We start from the raw sequence: 6,292 nt of genomic DNA on the forward strand, positions 1-6,292 counted from the left end.
CTCAGCTTAATTTAGGAAGGTGAAGGCCACCAAGGGCTACAAACACTACTAAAACCAGAGTGTTATTCTCATCACATCCTTCTTCACTGTGCCCTGTAAAAGGTCCCTTCCTGGTTCAGACACTCGGGAACGTTAAGTGAGTGTCCAGGGCATTTCTCAATAAAGTGACACTAGTATTCTGGGTCTCAGAAGTGTGAAGAATCCAGCAACTGCACGTGAAGAGGGAGGACTGGGTGGCTCTGAGTTCCCCAGTGGCTTCAGGTGTCCTCGGCGCTTCTCCATGCTTCTTTCTCAGCATCCCAGGCATAACACTCGGTTGCCCTGCCCACTCTTTCTTCCTTCCCTGATGAAATATTTATTGAGCAACTGCTTTCAGTAAGAGGGGGACTTTGACTCCTACACAGCTGGGTCTCCAGCTTGAGAGACAAGATAGATAAGCACCCATGAAATATTTAATAATGATGCAAAGGCCAGAACAAGCAATTCAGAAATAATGATAGCTGTAGGATTCAGGGCAGAAAAAGAGCCACGGGGTCAACATGCTTGAGAGAGGCTTTCTAGAAGATGCCAGACAAGATGAACTTTAGGCAGTACAAAAGCAAGGGAGAGGCCATTCCAGGGGCACCAGAAAGAGACAAGGAGAAAATGAACTGATAGGTTTTACTTCACTTTGTTTTAAACACAATATGAGTTTTATTTCTTTTCACGGACGTGTATACACTGTAGATAGTGCTGGATTTCATAAGACAATTTCAAGTGTATCCTGTGCTTTGTTCACAGTCTTGCCCTTATGCCCTTCACTTTCTCCCTTCCCTCTCCCCCATCACCAGTATTCTTCCTGTTCTGACTTTTGCCAGTCTTCCTCATGCTTTCATATTGTATGGGGGCAGGGCTTTGGAGAAGTATTGAGAGTATGTTAATCCTAGTGTGTTGAATCACACTGAGTCCTCCAAGAAGAAAAGTGAATTTGAGACAGTAGACAGTCAGTGGAAAGCTGGGACTATCCCAGGCCTACTTCTCATTTCCCTCCAACAGAAGCTATCAGAGGGCATGCACCCCAAAGACATTGCTGGATTTGTTTTCTTTTTGAAACCTGGAAACAAAATAGGATATAATTAGGATGAACTAAAGTCCCTCATCTTCTGAAGGAAACAAAAAAATTTTCAAAATATTTTCATTAAAGGAAAACTATTGGGGCAAGAGTAAAGAAGTTAATGGTAGAGGTTGCCTAGTTTGAGGACCTGGATTTGATGATTCCCAACATTAGTTTAAATTTATATATTTATGTATTTTTTCAAATATAGGGACACTTTGTGTGCATGTATACCTATATGCTGGAAGAGGGCATCAGATCCCTTTCTAGATGGTCATGAGCCAGCATGTGGTTGTTGGGAATTGAACTGAGGACCTCTGGAAGAGCACCCAGTAGTTTTAACTGTGGAGACATTGAGAGAGAGAGAGAGAGAGAGAGAGAGAGTTGGGGCATATAAGTCAGTTTGGAATGTTATAGCATAATTACATAGACTAAGTGGTTTATAACCAGTAGACATTCACTCCTCAAAGTTCTGAAGGTTGAGAAGTCCAAGATGCCTGAAGACGCTGCCTCATGAGGACAGCCTTTTGTTTATTCCATTCTCTGTGGCAGAAATCCCACAGAGCTCTCTGGGTGTCTGTACTGCTACAACTCACCTTTAGGAAGGTTCCACCTTCAGCACCCAATCCCTTCCCAAAGCACCCCACCTCCAAATGCTCTTACACGAGGGACTGGGATTTCACAATGTGAATTTGAAAACTGTATGTTCACTTGCATTCTGATAAAGGAGCTGTATCCAGAATTCTTGAAAAATGTCTTCAAATCAGTAATCTAAACAAGCCAAAGGAACAAGAAAAAAAAATGCCTAAGTTGGCAGCTCATTAATTAAGAGGAAAAGCAAACATCCAATGGACATACAGAATTATGAAAGCTCATCAGTAAAAGCAGAGAGATGTAAACTACGGGTAGGATGAGATGTGTGTTCTTCAAAATGGCTAAAGAGAATTTGATAGAATATGATAGAATTGGGAGGTATGGGCTTTGGTAGGGGATTGGGTGCTGAAGGTGGAACTTTCCTAAAGTGAAAAAAATCTGACAATATCATGTGTTGACAAGAACCTGTGGCAACCAGAACTCTCATACAATAATGGCTAATGGGTAAATTTATGTAGATTTGGGTTTTTTTGTTGTTTTCAGTTTTTTTTTTTATTTTTAGATCTTAAACATTTATTTGAGCTCTATGTTTTTCTCAGGTTTCTATCTATATTTCTATCTACCTGGATTTTACAGTTGTCTCAGACAAAATATTAATCAGTAATTTTTTTAAAGCTCATCTTAACTTGACAAAAATTTCTACAGTCAGAGAAATCAGAAGTTGAATATAATACCATTGAATATGAACTTACTTTGTTTACAAAACAACTTATGTTTAATATCTGCCAATCCATATAAATGAGTCTTTGGGGTGCCTTTGCCTTCTCCAATTTATAAAGTCTCTTTAGCATGTATTTATTATTCTTTGAGAATTCCATATATGAATACAATGGATTTTAATCATATTCAATCCTCCCTCCCCTGAAACTCCTTGTGAACCACCACATCAGGCTCCTTCACAGTTTTCTAACCTTTGCACTAACTAGGTTTAATTAGTGCATCTGTGCAGGGGTGCGGGCATCCACCAGAATGTGAGCAGCATACCAGGGGTTACATCCTCACTCTCCCTCCCTCTGAAGCCATAAATTGCCAAAGAAAGAAAAAAAACATATAAAATAAATTACACTATAATAAAAAATTAAACCTTAAAAATAATCTAAATACTTGGTGTTGTTTAATAATTACTTTTATTTTATTTATATGAGTGTCTTGCCTGTATGTATTTGTACCATGTACATGCAGGTGGCCATGGAAGCCAAAAGAGGGCATTGGATCTCCTAGAAATGGAATTACAGATGGTTGTGAAACACCAAGTAGGTGGCGGAAGCTGAACCCAGGTTCTCTGCAAGAACAGCAAGTGTTTTTAACTGTCTGCCATCTTTCCAACCCTACATGCTAATCTTTGAATCATATAACCTCATGTAGCCACAGTAACTGCAGATGTATTAATTAAGGAGAGCAGACAGATAAGGTGATATAATCATGGGGCAGAGACTAGAACAGTATACCTGAAGATGAAAGATGGGGGCATAAGCCAGGGTACTTAAGGGGTCGCTAGAAGCTGAAAAGGCACCAAAGGGATCTTTCCCCTGTAACCACCATAAGTAATATGGCTCTTATTTTAGCTCAAAGAAGACCATTTCAGACTTCTGGGCCCCGAAACTGTAAAAGAAATCTGTGATACTTTAAGGCAACAGTTGTGGCAATTTTCTATAGCAATGGTAAGAAGCTAACTTAAAAAATTTTCAAACACTGAGAAGACAAAATGGACTCTATACATTGCATTGCCATGTACAGAAGGCACTTGGTCCCTCAGGTAGGTCCCACTAACCATGAACAGCCACCTGCCAGGTCATACTACTTATTTGTCAAGATAGAGATTTTATTTGCACAGCTCATTTCCTTCCCACTGACACTTACTCAACTTTAGATGTCAAGTTTCAGGATTCAGAGATTGGACTCTGTTGCTGTATACAATTCCTCTGCATGAGAAACAACCCAACACACATTCAAAAATCATTATGTGCATGCTATGATTCCAGGTCAAACTCTGGCCAAAGTCTATGAGAATGGATCATCATTAAATGTGGATCCTGGTGAGGTTATTTTCTAGTAACTAAAATTACCTATGTACAGACTGAGATCTCTTTGTCTTGTTATCATTTTTATTAAACACTGATGAAATGTAACTGGCAAAATTTTCTAATATAAATAAACTAAGCTACTGTAAACTCTTAAAATTACTCTTCTTTGGATGCATCGACCATTTGAAAGATTCAAATTGTCCTTTTCCCAGACTTGAACTCTCTGTTTATCCAAGGTTTCCTGACAATAATGGCAGGGAAACTCTTTCATGAACTCTTACTACGTTACTTGTGTTCTGCGTTCTCTGCCCTCTCACTGCCATTCTCCTTTCTGCCTCCAGGTATGAGAGGCGTGGACATTTGTTCTTTGCACCTAAGCAAATAGACCCGTGACATTTTTCCTGCTCAACAATGAAACACAAATGGCCACTGGGAAGTAGAACTTGCTCTCTTCAGAACTGAGAGCCCTTAGTACTCTTGTGTCCATTAGACAAGACTTGACATAGAATGGCTTTTATAGAAGAGTATTTAGGGTTTGGCTAAGGACCGGCTTTTTAATGTTTACTTCTGAATTTATGTTTACTTCTGAATTGAACCTCAGATAAAATACCATGCTATAGTCAAGTTCCAGGTGGAGGACAAGGGAAAAAAAAATGAAAGAATGGAAGTAAGGTAAAGGATTCATGGGGAAACTTGATGATAATTGTTAATATAACAAGCCAGGGGAGTTTACTAATCTCACTAAAAGTGAGTTTCTACACAGGTTAACCAAAAATGGATCAATGATTTTGCTAACCATTCCTCCAAATTATCCAAATAACAGAAGAATCACCTGTGCTGGGTTTTGCAGCTCTGCAGCAAAGACCATCAAATTATCACAGGGCCTATTCCTATGGGCTTTGGAGTCTGGGTTAAGGGATGGTGTCCAATGAAAGTAGACAACATGCTGTCAGTGGATGCTATCCTGAGAATTCTCTCAAGCACATTCCTTGGGTACCAGAACATCCCTGACCTGTTGGAAGATGCCACAGTGAGGATCTCTGGTTGACTGAGCTACCTTCCCACAGAAGGCTCTGGGCAAATGGTGAGGCAACCACAAAGAGAAGCTGCTGAGGAAAGGGGTGATATGAAGGACTCTGCATGTAGCCCTGCAGCAGTACTCAGTACTGATACATGATGCTCTGGGGGTACTCCAAGGGGTTCAGCTGAAGCTCTCAGCCAAAGAGCCAAAATGATAGATGTGTCCCACAAACCTGAGAACTTTGTGTCCATATTCACACCCACAGGGTGGGTACGTAAGTTAAAAGTGAGTTTCTAGTGGTGCAGATAAATTCATAAGAACTTAAGTCAACTTTAAACATCAAGAAATACACCCCTAAGCACTGAGCAAAAGGAAGGGTGTGTTCTTGACTCTGTTGTGAAAACTGCATACTCAAAATGGATGTGATCACTACCTGGCTGTGTCTGAATATTAAGAAAGCCTGGAGTTTGGACAAATATTCTTTATATAGCTGTTGCTACACAATGTGCTATCCCCCCAATGAATGTAGATTTTATGGTGGCTGGGAGCCATTTAGTGCTTCAGCACTAACTCTCAGCCCGAGGATTTGCTGTAGCAATAACTCTAACATCTTCCTACCCTTTTGCCCTCCTTGGCTTTCCTTTGCCATCTTTCTCTCCTTGCTTTACACCTAACTAACTGTTTAACACAGTGAATTATTTTATAACACACAAAGCATTTTGTGTCTGGTGCCCAAAGTAACTTCACTTTGTTTACAGTTTCTCAATGTTCTGCTCCCCCCAACTCTACCAACATCATTGTTTTGATAAGCACTCAGGAAGGCTTCCCCAACCCCTAGCAGAGATAGGACCCAAAGGGATCCACCAGGAAGAACCCCCTAGAGATTTTAAAGGAATAAGCAAAACAGACTAAAACAAAGGGCATAATACCAGGTGAGATCAGGCTCAGCTCTGAGCAAAGGAACCTCTTGCCTTGTAAAACAACAGCTGCTCTTGAGAGAGAGAAAAACATAGTTAAATATATGCAGGCACTGCCGTTTTGGTTTATGGTCCTGGGGAGGGGATACAGTGCCAGGAGAGCATCCTCCAAAGTCACAGGTAGCCTTACCTGGGAGATGGGAGAGAGGTGGCGACAGGCTAGACAAGTGTACTGGGCTGGGACATCCACTCATGCCTTCCATTCATGCCCCATGTTCCCTGAGGTCCACCTGCCTTCATTTTCCTTCCTCACATTGCCCCTTATCAACCAGATGGACTCCTTCTTATGCTTCAAACCCAGCCCAGGTGTTAGTGACACGTTCTTTGATTGCTGCTAACCCAAAAGTAAACTCTGTCCTTTCCCATTCTTTGTTTACCTTGAGCATCTGCCTGAGAGAAGAGCTTCCCATTATCTGTTTAATGAGTCTTTCCCTGGTGTCAGCTGTGTTCCCGTTAGTGGGTCGAATCCTAGGTAACCGATATTAATACATCACTCCCAGATCCTAATTATCTCCTGGAAAGC

General features: G+C 40.9%; 1 long non-coding RNA gene across 4 annotated transcripts in view; it reads right to left on the reverse strand.

Annotated features, from left to right (window-relative positions):
* LOC129685448 (uncharacterized) overlaps positions 1–6,058 on the reverse strand; it is a 142,590-nt gene extending 136,532 nt beyond the window's left edge. For all 4 annotated transcript variants that reach the window (XR_008721488.1, XR_008721489.1, XR_008721491.1 and 1 more), the window contains exon 1: positions 5,900–6,058. This is a non-coding gene — a long non-coding RNA (uncharacterized LOC129685448). The remainder of the gene's footprint in view (positions 1–5,899) is intronic.
* Positions 6,059–6,292: the final 234 nt, after the last annotated feature.

This window comes from Psammomys obesus, unplaced genomic scaffold, assembly GCF_907164565.1.
Source record: "Psammomys obesus unplaced genomic scaffold, mPsaObe1.curated_primary_1811, whole genome shotgun sequence".
NCBI classification, from domain to species: domain Eukaryota; kingdom Metazoa; phylum Chordata; class Mammalia; order Rodentia; family Muridae; genus Psammomys; species Psammomys obesus.